This window comes from Bos grunniens, chromosome 5, assembly GCF_055505025.1.
Source record: "Bos grunniens cultivar Pamir isolate PY7600 chromosome 5, Bosgru_T2T1.0, whole genome shotgun sequence".
In the NCBI taxonomy this organism is placed as follows: Eukaryota; Metazoa; Chordata; class Mammalia; order Artiodactyla; family Bovidae; genus Bos; species Bos grunniens.
In genome coordinates this window covers 74,465,210-74,478,619 of record NC_141169.1, presented here as the reverse complement: position 1 = coordinate 74,478,619, position 13,410 = coordinate 74,465,210, and positions in this window count along the sequence as shown.

The window sequence follows — 13,410 nt, the reverse complement described above, 5'->3', positions numbered from 1 at the left end:
TCCTGCAGATCCAGACTTCTATCTGATTTAATTCCCCTTAAGTCTGAAGAACTTGTTTTTGTGTTTTTATAGTGCTAGTCTGATGGAGAAAAATTCTTTTTGCATTTTTGTGTTTGAAAATATATTTCTTTCACTTTAATTTTTGAAGGATATTTTCATTGGACATAGACATCTTGGCTGACAGGTTTTTTTTTTTTTCTTTCACCACTTTAAAGATGCTGTTTCACTGTTTTCCAGCCAATTTTGTTTTCACTGAGACATCAGTTGTCATTCTTATTATTGGCGCTTCCATATATGATATGGCATTTTTCTCTTAATACTTCTAAGATTTTAAAAAATCTTTAACTGTGCCCTCCTGAGATGTGGATTTATTTATATTTATCCTGATTAAGGTTCACTGTTCTTATTAGATCTGTGGGTCTAAAATAAATTTTTGAATTTCATGTAGAGATGAAATTTAAAACAAAGTTAAAAATGAGTAAGTTTTGATGAACCCATCACATAAATTCTCTACTCTTCTATATATAGTGTCAAGAACAGATTATGAATTAAAAGTTTCATACCACAGAGGAGATACAAAACTTCTGGATTGAGAGAGGAAATAGTTAGGGAAGATTGGAGCTTTATTATTTAGTCATTAGAAAGAGCTCTGCTTGTTCCTTCTTTCCAGGAAAAAATAAAGAGAAGAGGAAATGAAAGAATTTCCCAATTGATTTTGGTACCTGAGAGCAGAGGGAATATGTGCCCTTTTCCTGCATCAGCCCTGGAAAAATGGCAAGACCCCACGATTCTCCTGTGTCCCATTTGGCCTGAGGAACCAAGTAAAAATAGTCACAGGGATCTGTCAGGGGTCTGTCAGGGGTCTGTCAGGTGTCTGTCAGGGATCTATCAGGGGTCTGTCTGTCAGGTGTCTGTCAGGGGTCTGTCAGGGGTCTATCAGGGGTCTGTTAGGGGTCTGTCAGGCAGAAATTACCAGGTGAGTCTTATAAGTTTCCTGGGGAGCAAAAAATTACTTTCCTGGATCCCACCTGTATCACAGAGGTCAAGAAAAGCTTCAGTCTCCCAGCAGAAAGTTGTCTGGAGGCTCTGAGTGGAATCTAGCCATGAGAGGACTTGGAGGTTTGGGTGCTGGGACAAAGACATATAACACTGCGTTGTCTGAAGATGCCTGAAGACGTCTGAAGATGCCACATGGTTAGATAATGATGTCTTGTTACTGAAAGTGTGTGTAGGGTCTGGCTGCTTGATGCTAAAGAAAGCCAATAAACAGGCCAAGTTGGTGGAAAGGGAAGTTTGCTTTATTTCAGATGCTGGCAACTGGGTGGGTGGGAGAGGGTGGCAGACATCTGTCCAAAGGCTGAAAACTCCCTTCTCCCATCACCACCCCCACCCCCCCCCCCCCCGGTAGCCAGTGGGCCAAGACCTTTTATAGACAAAAGTGAGGGGGGATACATGCTGAAAAACAGCAGTAAGCTCTGACAGTCATCTTCAGATGGGTCATCAGTGGTCTGTCCAGCGTCATCTTGGTTGTTTCAGGTACAGTTCATCTTCAGGTCCAGGGTTAGTTTGTTTCCATCTCTTTGAAGCCAGTTCTTAGAATTGTAGAGGCTTATGTCATGGGTCAAACAAGAGATGGCAAGAGTGAATGTCGACATTCTAGGAATCAGCGAATTAAAATGGACTGGAATGGGTGAATTTAACTCAGATGACCATTATATCTACTACTGCGGGCAGGAATCCCTCAGAAGAAATGGAGTAGCCATCATGGTCAACAAAAGAGTCCAAAATGCAGTACTTGGATGCAATCTCAAAAACGACAGAATGATCTCTGTTCGTTTCCAAGGCAAACCATTCAGTATCACAGTAATCCAAGTCTATGCCCCAACCAATAATGCTGAATAAGCTGAAGTTGAACAGTTCTATGAAGACCTACAAGACCTTTTAGAACTAACACCCAAAAAAGACGTCCTTTTCATTATAGGGGACTGAAATGCAAAAGTAGGAAGTCAAGAAACACCTGGAGTAACAGGCAAATTTGGCCTTGGAATACGGAATGAAGCAGGGCAAAGACTAATAGAGTTTTGCCAAGAAAATGCACTGGTCATAACAAACACCTTCTTCCAACAACACAAGAGAAGACTCTACACATGAACATCACCAGGTGGTCAACACCAAAATCAGATTGATTATATTCTTTGCAGCCAAAGATGGAGAAGCTCTATACAGTCAGCAAAAACAAGACCAGGAGCTGACTGTGGCTCAGATCATGAACTCCTTATTCCAAATTCAGACTTAAATTGAAGAAAGTAGGGAAAACCACTAGACCATTCGGGTATGACCTAAATCAAATCCCTTATGATTATACAGTGGAAGTGAGAAATAGATTTAACGGCCTAGATCTGATAGATAGAGTGCCTGATGAACTATGGACGGAGGTTCATGACATTGTACAGGAGACAGGGATCAAGACCATCCCCATGGAAAAGAAATGCAAAAAAGCAAAATGGCTCTCTGAGGAGGCCTTACAAATAGCTGTTTAAAGAAGAGAAGCGAAAAGCAAAGGGGAAAAGGCAAGATATAAGCATCCGAATGCAGAGTTCCAAAGAATAGCAAGAAGAGATAAGAAAGCCTTCTTCAGCGATCAATGCAAAGAAATAGAGGGAAACAACAGAATGGGAAAGACTAGAGATCTCTTCAAGAAAATTAGAGATACCAAGGGAACATTTCATGCAAAGATGGGCTCAATAAAGGACAGAAATGGTATGGACCTAACAGAAGCAGAAGATATTAAGAAGAGATGGCAAGAATACACAGAAGAACTGTACAAGAAAGATCTTCACAACCCAGATAATCACGATGGTGTGATCACTGACCTAGAGCCAGACATCCTGGAATGTGAAGTCAAGTGGGCCTTGGAAAGCATCACTATGAACAAAGCTAGTGGAGGTGATGGAATTCCAGTTGAGCTCTTTCAAATCCTGAAGGATGATGCTGTGAAAGTGCTGCACTCAATATGCCAGCAAATTTGGAAAACTTAGCAGTGGCCACAGGACTGGAAAAGGTCAGTTTTCATTCCAATCCCAAAGAAAGGCAATACTAAAGAATGCTCAAACTACCGCACAATTGCACTCATCTCACATGTTAGTAAAGTAATGCTCAAAATTCTCCAAGCCAGGCTTCAGCAATATGTGAACCGTGAACTTCCTGATGTTCAAGCTGGTTTTAGAAAAGGCAGAAGAACCAGAGATCAAATTGCCAACATCCGTTGGATCATCCAAAAAGCAAGAGAGTTCCAGAAAAACATCTATTTCTGCTTTATTGACTATGCCAAAGCCTTTGACTGTGGATCATAATAAACTGTGGAAAATTCTGAAAGAGATGGGAATACCAGACCACCTGACGTGCCTCTTGAGAAATTTGTATGCAGGTCAGGAAGCAACAATTAGAACTGGACATGGAACACAGACTGGTTCCAAATAGGAAAAGGAGTACGTCACCCTGCTTATTTAACTTATATGCAGAGTACATCATGAGAAATGCTGGGCTGGAAAAAGCACAAGCTGGAATCAAGATTGCCGGGAGAAATATCAATAACCTTAGATATGCAGATGACACCACCCTTATGGCAGAAAGTGAAGAGGAACTCAAAAGCCTCTTGATGAAAGTGAAAGCGGAGGGTGAAAAAGTTGGCTTAAAACTCAACATTCAGAAGATGAAGATCACGGCATCTGGTCCCATCAGTTCATGGGAAATAGATGGGGAAACAGTGGAAACAGTATCAGACTTTATTTTTTTGGCATTCAAAATCACTGCAGATGGTGACTGCAGCCATGAAATTAAAAGATGCTTACTCCTTGGAAGGAAAGTTATGACCAACCTAAATAGCATATTCAAAAGCAGAGACATTACTTTGCCAACAAAGATTCGTCTACTCAAGGCTATGGTTTTTCCAGTGGTCATGTATGGATGTGAGAGTTGGACTGTGAAGAAGGCTGAGTGCTGAAGAATTGATGCTTTTGAACTGTGGTGTTGGAGAAGACTCTTGAGGGTCCCTTGGACTGCAAGGAGATCCAACCAGTCCATTCTGAAGGAGATCAGCCCTGGGATTTCTTTGGAAGGAATGATGCTGAAGCTGAAACTCCAGTACTTTGGCCACCTCATGTGAAGAGTTGACTCATTGGAAAAGACTCTGATGCTGGGAGGGATTGGGGGCAAGAGGAGAAGTGGACGACAGAGGATGAGATGGCTGGATGGCATCACTGACTCAATGGACGTGAGTCTGAGTGAACTCTGGGAGTTGGTGATGGACAGGGAGGCCTGACATGCTGTGATTCACGGGGTTGCAAAGAGTCGGACACGACTGAGCAACTGAACTGAGCTGAACTGATGTCGTGGGTACAGAATTTGACATCATGTAGTTAACTTCTTCCACCTGAGGTTTCAGTATCTGTAAGACAGCTCACAGGATATGGCTCAGAATATTATCTGTAGTCCTTGAGAAGGAACTAAATATGCTTAATGACTACATTATTATTATTCGGCCTCCTTTGACTGTTTTCCTTTGTTTCTGCATTTCTCATTTCTCCTATTAAACTTTTTCTTTGACTACAGTTTTCCACAGACAAAAGGCAGGCAGAGGATATGGGCGGCAGGCAATGACCATAGGGTCCTGCTCCATTTCAGTCTGAGGATCAGATTGAAACTCCTTATACTTGTGCTTTGACTATTTTAACTCTTGAGAATATGAGAACTACCCAGCAGAAAAGTAGACTAGAAACTGAGTGAGGTTTAGTTTCTGCCATCAAATGAAATGAAGCTTAAGAGAGAAATTAAATTCATTGATGGTAATATGTTTTATTTCTCGCATCTGTGAGCTTTTGGACTGTGGTTCTATCTGCAGTGCTGGACTATTATTATTATTGGGTTATCACGTACTCCCCCTAGGATGTCCACATTGTATCTGATCGCTAAGTCTCCTAAGTTTGTTTACTGTATTATGTTACATTGTGCTCAATACTTAGTAGACATCCCATAATGATTGAATCACATGGTTGAATTCTTTGATGTATTGGACCAACTAAAGTTGTGCTAATTTGCTTCCTGGATGCCTGGTCCACCTTCTGTTTCAGTGTTTGATTCTTTTCTAAAAATTTTTCTATTTATAGTCCACTATTAAGGCAGAAGATGGGACAATTCAGGGGGAAAGGGAAAGTTCGGAGGGGAGTGTGTATGCTCAGTCGCTCAGTCAGGTCCATGTCTTTGTGACCCCATGGATTGTAGCCCTCCAGGTCCCCTCTGGACTTGTCAGGCAAGAATACTGGAGTGGGTTGCCATTTCTTCCTCCAGGGGATCTTCCTGACCCAGGGATTAAACCTGTGTCTCACGTGTCACCTGCATTGCAGGTAGATTCTTAATCGCTGAGCCATCAGGGAAGCGCAGTGGCCAATATCCTAGGTCTTCATGGGTGTGCTCAACTACCTGAAGCACTTATTAATTTCTTCCTTTATGGAATCTCAGACACTTCTGTGTTCTTTTTCAGCACATGGCTCACTCTCATAGATACATATAGTGAATGTATATACTGTTATGTTAGAGTTAAAACCAGAAGTGTAATTCGGAAACACATCATGGAAGATCTTGACACCAGGCTAATGTGTTTGAACAGAATCTTGCAGGCTTGTGGAGTACAGAGGCATTGAATTTTAGACCTAGAAGAGACTTGATAAGAATGGTGTTTTAAGATTAGCCTGCTTTTCTGGCATTGAGATGTCTAGGAAGCTTTTAAAAAACATAGAAAACCTAGATTATTTTTTCTTCTCTTTTTAGGAAAAAGAGCCCAATTATCTTACATAAAGTGATATGTGTCAGGTGGGCCTGGGAGGTTAACAGTAGTAAAAAGCCATCTTCTAGACATGACACAGAGTATGTCCAGTCTCTGCAACTTTCTACATCCTCAAATATGCAGAGTTTTCAAAGATGATGCTGAGACTCTACAAAAAAGGAAATTTTGAAATCTAGTGCATCTTAGGATTCTAACTTTAGCACTTCCTCTCCAATAAAGCCTTCCAGGATCTTTCTAGCCCCCAAGTTCCCATTGTAGTACTTATCTGTTCCAATTTTAAGGCTCCTATCACTTTTTTGCCTTGATCAAGAGTTGGTGGCCCTGACTTACATGCTCTTTCAGACTGGGAGCTCTTTGAAGGCTGGGAAACATTATCTCTAACATGTAGTGGGCACTCAAAATATGGAGATTAACTACATGTGAACATCTAATAATATATGTGAACCACTGGTACTTACAAATCCTCAAAGGGAAAAAATGATTAGCATCTGTTCATGGAAATTTTAGATGGAAGTGTACTTAATTGAATGCTTGCATTCATTCTTTGAGGAGAGGAATTCTGGTAAGCTTAGGGGTAGGGAACTTTTAATTCTGATCATAGTCTGGAATCCACAGAAAATAGTTGATCACATTCAGTTCAATTCAGTTGTTCAGTCATGTCCAACTCTTTGCAATCCCATGGACTGTAGCACACCAGGCCTCCCTGTCTATCACCAACTCCCAGAGCTTGCTCAAACTCATGTTCATCAAGTTGGTGATGTCATCCAACCATCTCATCCTCTGTCATCCCCTTCTCCTCCTGCCTTCAATCTTTCCCAGCATCAGGGTCTTCTCCAGTGACTCAGTTCTTTGCATCAGGTGGCCAAAGTATTGGAGCTTCAGTTTCAGCATCAGTCCTTCCAATGAATATTCAGAACTGATTTTCTTTAGAATTGACTAGTTTGATCTCCTTGCAGTCCAAGGGACTCTCAAGAATCTTCCAACACCACAGTTCAAAAGCATCAATTCTTTGGCGCTTAGCTTTCTTTATGGTCCTATAAAAGTTGATCAAGGGTCACCTATAAAAGAAAAAGAAAATTTGACAAGAAATTTCACAAAGTGTAGAATGTCCTTCTCTTGTGCATTCCAAATTAGGAGCAGGGATCACATATATTACTCTCTGATGGGGAGTAGGAATTGGGCTTTGGGATCAGACATTCCTGAGCTTGCATCCCAACCATACTAATTCTCAGCTGTGTGACTTTAGCCAAGTCACTCAACCTCTTTGAGTCTCAATGGCACAGGCTTTGAATCCAGACTACTTGAGTTTGAAGTTTGACCCTGTAATGAACAAAATCGTGTGCCTCAATTTTTTTCATTCCTAAAATAGGGGAAATCATAGCCCTTGACCTTAGAGTTATTATGAGGGTTAAATGTGTTTAAACACTTGTGAAAGTGTTTTGAAAAGCATTTGACACACAGTAGGCACACAGTGTATCTTTTTTTATTACTATTACTTTATTACTTTTCTGAGTTGTTGTGTGGGTTATGTATAAGCGTATCTATAGTATTATCTAGTGATTTTAGTTCCAGACTCCAGACTGATTCGGAGAAGGCAATGGCATCCCACCCCAGTCCTCTTGCCTGGAAAATCCAATGGGTGGAGGAGCCTGGTGGGCTGCAGTCCATGGGGTCGCTAAGAGTCGGACGACTGAGCGACTTCACTTTGACTTTTCACTTTCATGCATTGGAGAAGGAAATGGCAACCCACTCCAGTGTTCTTGCCTGGAGAATCCCAGGGACAGGGGAGCCTGGTGAGCTGCCGTCTATGGGGTCGCACAGAGTTGGACACGACTGAAGCAACTTAGCAGCAGCAGCAGCAGTGATTTTAGTTCCAGGCTTGACACGAATAGGCATGGAGTAGAGATTGATTCAGAGAAGGCAATGGCACCCCACTCCAGTACTCTTGCCTGGAAAATCCCATGGGCGGAGGAGCCTGGTGGGCTGCCGACTATGGGGTCACACAGAGTCGGACACGACTGAAGTGACTTAGCAGCAGCAGCAGAGACTGATTAGCAAATAGGCATACACTCCTTTTCTGATCATTTTAGAAGAAGCGGGGAGGGAAGGAGAAAAGGACCATGGCAGTGGAGAAAGAGAAATAGTAAAAGGAAGTGGTATTGGTGAGGCAAGACTCAGGAGGAGAGAGAAAGAAGGAAAATGCAAGGGAAAGAGCAGAAGAGGAGAGACAGGGAGACAGATTCATTCTGGTGTTTTTCTATTATTACTGTTTAAAATTTAAGTATAGTGGATCTATAATGTTTCAGGTATGCAGCAAAGTGATTCAATTATACATCAGATATATACATATTTTTCAGGTTCTTTTCTTATAATATCTTATTACAAGGTATTGAATATAATTCCCTGTGCTATACAGTGAAGTGAAGTGAAGTGAAGTTGCTCAGTCGTGTCCAACTCTTTGCGACCCCATGGACTGTAGCCTACCAGGCTCCTCGGCCCATGGGATTTTCCGGGCAAGAGTACTGGAGTGGGTTGCCATTTCCTTCTCCAGGGGATCTTCCCGACCCAGGGATCGAACCCGGGTGTCCCGCATTGTAGACAGACGCTTTACCGTCTGAGCTACCAGGGAAGCTATACAGTAGGTCCTTGTTATTTATTTCACATACAGTGTGTATCTGTTAATCCAAAATTCCTAATTTGTACCTCCTCTCCCCTATCCCCCTTTGTCAACCATACATTTGTTTTCTATGTCTGTGAATTTCTATTTTGGAAGTTCATTTGTATAATTTTTAATATTCCATATGTAAGTGATATCACATGATTTGTCTTTCTCTGTCTGACTTCACTTAGTATGATAATTTCTAGGTCCAACCACGTTGCTGCAGATGGCATTCTTTCCTTCTTTTTATGGCTGAGTAATATTCCACTGGGTACGTATACCAAATCTTCTTTATCCACTTACCTCTTGATGGACATTTGGGTTGCTTCCATGTCTTGGCTATTGTAAACAGTGCTGCTATGAACATCGGGTGCATGTATCTTTTCAATTCATTGAGGTTTTCTTAAGTCAGGGCTCACACTCTTTATGACTCATTAAAGGTAGGGACTTCACATTATTTTCTGTTATTTTGAAATATTTACCAATAGTTAACCATGGCTTTCTGGTTCATTGTCAGCCTCTGGCTGGGAGACAGTCCTTTGGACAGCAGCAGCATCAGGATGGCACCTGCAGAGCTGAGGCTGGCTCTCCTTTGGCCCCAGCTCCCCACCCAGCTGAGCTTTGTTTGTGGCAACTGCCTGTTAAGAAGACCAGGAAGTTTACCCCCCAAATTTGGAGCCAATGGGAGTGTCCCCTACTGTGCCTAACCCCTCTGCCAGCCATTGTGCATTTGGACTCACTTGGATGGATGCCCCAGCTGAGAGAATCTGCAGAGACCACTGGCTGCATCTCCTTGGCATTCCTCGGATGCCTCTGTGATGTTTGGTGCTCTCCAATTTCCCTTTTCAATCACAGTTGCCCCTGACTCCTGTGGACATACCCACTTGGTCTTGCTCCTCTAATTTCAGGGAGACAGGGCAGTGGAAGGGGCTTGGTTCAGGGAGGAGACGAAGCAGAGAATGGGCACAGCTGCATTGTAATTTTCTATTCAGGTACTTCACCAACATTTGGCAAGAAGTCCCTGATTTTGTGTGGGTGTCCCTGGGGCTGCCAGCTTCCCAAAGCTTCCTGATGTCCACCAAGGACATGGCCATGTTCCCCTGTCCATCAGTGCCAGCCTGGTGCTCTGCTTGCTGGCACATCACAGGGATGGTAGCTCTGAGAATGGAGGCTAGTTGTTGAAAGGCTGGGTGTGCAGAGGAATCATGCTAGGGACCCCCAGGTCTTCTGGGAATAAACAGAGAGTATGGTCAAGGCAGGCAGTAGTTCTGGGCCAGAAAGACAGGTGAGAAGCAGCTGAGTCAGTCTGGGATCAGGTGGGCAGTAAGGTGTAATTTCCACGTATGCGGAGCATCTCATAGAGGCGAGGCTCGTATCTGTCCACATCTGTTTCCTTCCTGGAATGATTGATGAGCTGTCCTATCCAAGGTCGCCCCTTATCTTCTTGAGGACAGCACTGCAGCTGCTTGTGCCTCTCCTGCAGCATCAGGCTTTCCTTCTAAACTCTGAATCCTTTCCATCATCATACAGATATGCTGTAATAGGTTTCATCTTAAACAAAACCCTTCTTTGAATCCAAATTTCCCTCCTGTGGCTCTTTCTCCCTTTTATTTTTTAAAAATATTTATTTTAAAATTTTATTTATTTATTTGGCTGTGTCAGGTCTGAGTTGTGGCTCATGGGATCTTTAGTTAAGGCGCGCATGTGTGTGTTAGTTGCTCAGTCGTGTCTGACTCTTTGCGACCCCATGGACTGTAGCCCACCGGGTTCCTCTGTTCATGGAATTCTCCAGGCAAGAATACTGGAGTGGGTAGCCATTCCCTTCTCCAGGGGACCTTCCTGACCCAGGGATCGAACTTGGGTCTCCTCCATTGTAGGCAGATTCTTTACTGTCTGAGCCACCAAGGAAGCCCAGTTAAGGCATGCGGGATCTTTTTTCTTTCTTTAGTGCAACATGCAAACTCTTAGTCCCCTGAACAGGGACTGAACTCGTGCCCCCTGCATTGAGAACGTGGAGTCTCAGCCACTGGACCACCAGGGAAGCGTCATCTTCTCTCTTTCTTTCCCCTCCTTTACTGTAAAACTCTTTGAAGAGTTTATACCTTCAGCCCATGCCTATTTGAACCTAGGACATGTATATCCAGTTATCTGCCTGACAGTTGCCTATTTCTACTTGTATATTTCACAAATATTTCAAACTTACAACTCCAAAACTTAACTCAAGATTCTACTTCCTTTCACCCCTGGCCCTAGTCTGATTTTCTCCCTGTCTTCCCCATCTTAGTAAGTGATTTTACCATCCACCAGGGCTTCTATGGTGCCTCAGTGGTAAAGAATCCCCTGGCAGGAGATGCAAGAGACACAGGTTTGATCTCTGGGTAGGAAAGATCCCCTGGAGAAGGGCATGGCAATCCATTCTAGTATTCTTGTCTGGAAAATTCCATGGGCAGAGAAGTCTGATGGGCTGTAGTCCTTGGGGTCACAAAGAGTTGGACACAACTGAGCAACTGAGCATGCATGCTTATTCAAGTCAGAGCCTCAGAAAGGATCCTTAAGTGCTTCTCCTCTCTTACCAGTCCACATCCAGTCCATTAGTGTGTATGTGTGCTAAGTTGCTGCCATCGTGTCCAACTCTGTGCGACCCGTGGACTGTAGCCCTCCAGGCTTCTCTGTCCATGGGATTCTCTAGGCAAGAATACTGGAGTGGGTTGCCATGCACTCCTCCAGGGGATATTCCTGACCCAGGGATCGAACTCACGTCTCTTAGGTCTCCTGCATTGGCCGGCAGGCTCTTTACCACTAGCACCATCTGGCAGCAGGTGTATCTTGGTGATGTCCTGACTGTGTTCATTGATCTCACTGTCATCTCTCACCTGGATGACACCCGTGGCTTTAATTTCAGTCCCTCTTTCCACCCTTGTCCTGTGGATCTGCTGCTCTGACTGCTTGCCTGGATTCTTGTCCTCATGGTTCTGCTTTCCTCCCTCCCTCTGCCCCCCACACTGCCCCTCCCTCAGCCTTCCTCCCCACGCATCAGTGTTGCTTCATGCCTGTTCTGTGCCAGCTGTCAGGTGACCGCTGGGGATCCAGAGGTGATGGCGGTGTGGTCCCTGCCTTAAGGGACTCCCAGCCAATGTTCCCTTTTGCTTCCTCTGTGTGCTAACTTCTCCCTCACCGATGAATGTTCCACTTGGGTCTCTGTGTGCTCTTGTTTGGGGGCTGACACTAGCTTCTAGAAACACCAGCCAGGAGCTCAAACCAACGTCTGCTTTCCAGAATCAAGAGCCGAATCTGTGAGGTAGGGAGTCATCTCAATAGCCAAGAGTGGGAGGGGACAAATGATGAAACTGAACTTAGGCCCTAGGAAGCACAGAAGTTCAAAATCAGAAAGTCTGGTTGGCTTAACAAGTCCAGAAATGGGACCCTCGTATACTGCATTTGGTTGCACAGGTTGTGAACTGCACAAGAGGCTGCCTACCACAGGGGGCAAGTAGGGACTGAAATTAGCCTTCATTCCTTTCTTTTTTTTGCCTTGAGTGTGAACACCAGTTCCCTGGAGAAGATCCCCTAACACCCAGTTTGGAGTGGGTCTCACTTTTTTGGTCCTCATTTCCCTGTTGGTCTTCCTAGCTCTTGTCAAACTTGGAATTGTGCATCTCTGCACTGACTTATTTATTACTGAATGTCCCACCAGGCTGCCCGCTCACAAAGGCAGGAGCTCTCTCTGTGTATCTAGCACCTGGCACATTGTGGGTGTTGGTTCATATCTGTGGAATGAAGGACCCAGGGCAGAAGTGGAACAGGGGATGGAGGTCAAGAGAGAGGATGAGATCAAAGTGCAGGTGAGTAGGCGAGACCCACGCCAGGCCTTCCTAACTGGCTGGGCCCTGTCTGGTTCCCAGGGTCTCCGTAACTATTCCCAGGTTCCTGCTCAGCTTGCCCTTGGCCCTTCCAGGACCTCACATTGTGCACCTGCTGTGTGCTGGCCCTGTACTAGGTGTGGGTGATAGAGGGAAGTGGTAAGGTCATGTCCCACCCTAAATGAACTTACCTGCCCTGGTGAGACAAGGCTTGTGAGCAGAGAAGCAGGCACAGGTGCAAGGAGATGAGTGCAGAGAAGTGGCAGAGGAATCACGCCTTCTTGAAGAATCAGAGAAGTTTTAGAGAAGAGGGGGCATCCAGGCTGGGACTCGAAGGAGGCACGTGATTTCCCTGGAGAAAATAAGAAGTGAGGGGAAGGGCAGTCTGGCCCAGGGGAGCAGCAACTAGACGGCCCAACAGAATTGTGTTCTTTGAGGCTTCAGCACAGGGTGTCTCTCAGCTGCTGAGCCAAGGCAGTTTAATACTTTCAACCAGTCTGCAGGTAATTATTATTCATTCTATTCTACAGATGAGGAAACTGAGGCTCAGGCAGGCTAACTGGGATGCCCGAGGCCACACAGCGAGAATGTAATGAAGACAGTGGAGGTTTTAGGAAAGGATGTGAATGTGAAAGGGCATCCTTGTATTATTCTGTTCATGCTGCCACAACCAAGCACCCAGACTTGGGGGGCTTATGCAGTGAAATTTCTGTCCTCACAGTTCTGGAGGCTAGAAGTCCAAGATCAAGGTGTCGGCAGGGCTGGTTTCTCCTGAGGCTGCTCTCCTAGGTTTGCAGACGGCCGTCTTCTCCCGGTGTCTTCCCATGGTCGTCCCTCTGTGTGTGTCAGTGTCCTAATCTCTCTCCTTATAAGGACATCAATCACAAGGGATTAGGGCCCACCCTAAGGACCTCATCGTAACTTAATTGCCTCTTTAAAGAACCACGGAACAGCACATGGAACTCTGCTCAGTGTTATGGGGCAGCCTGGATGGGAGGGAAGTTTGGGGGAGAACAGATTTGTGTATAAGTATGCTGAGTCCCTTCGCT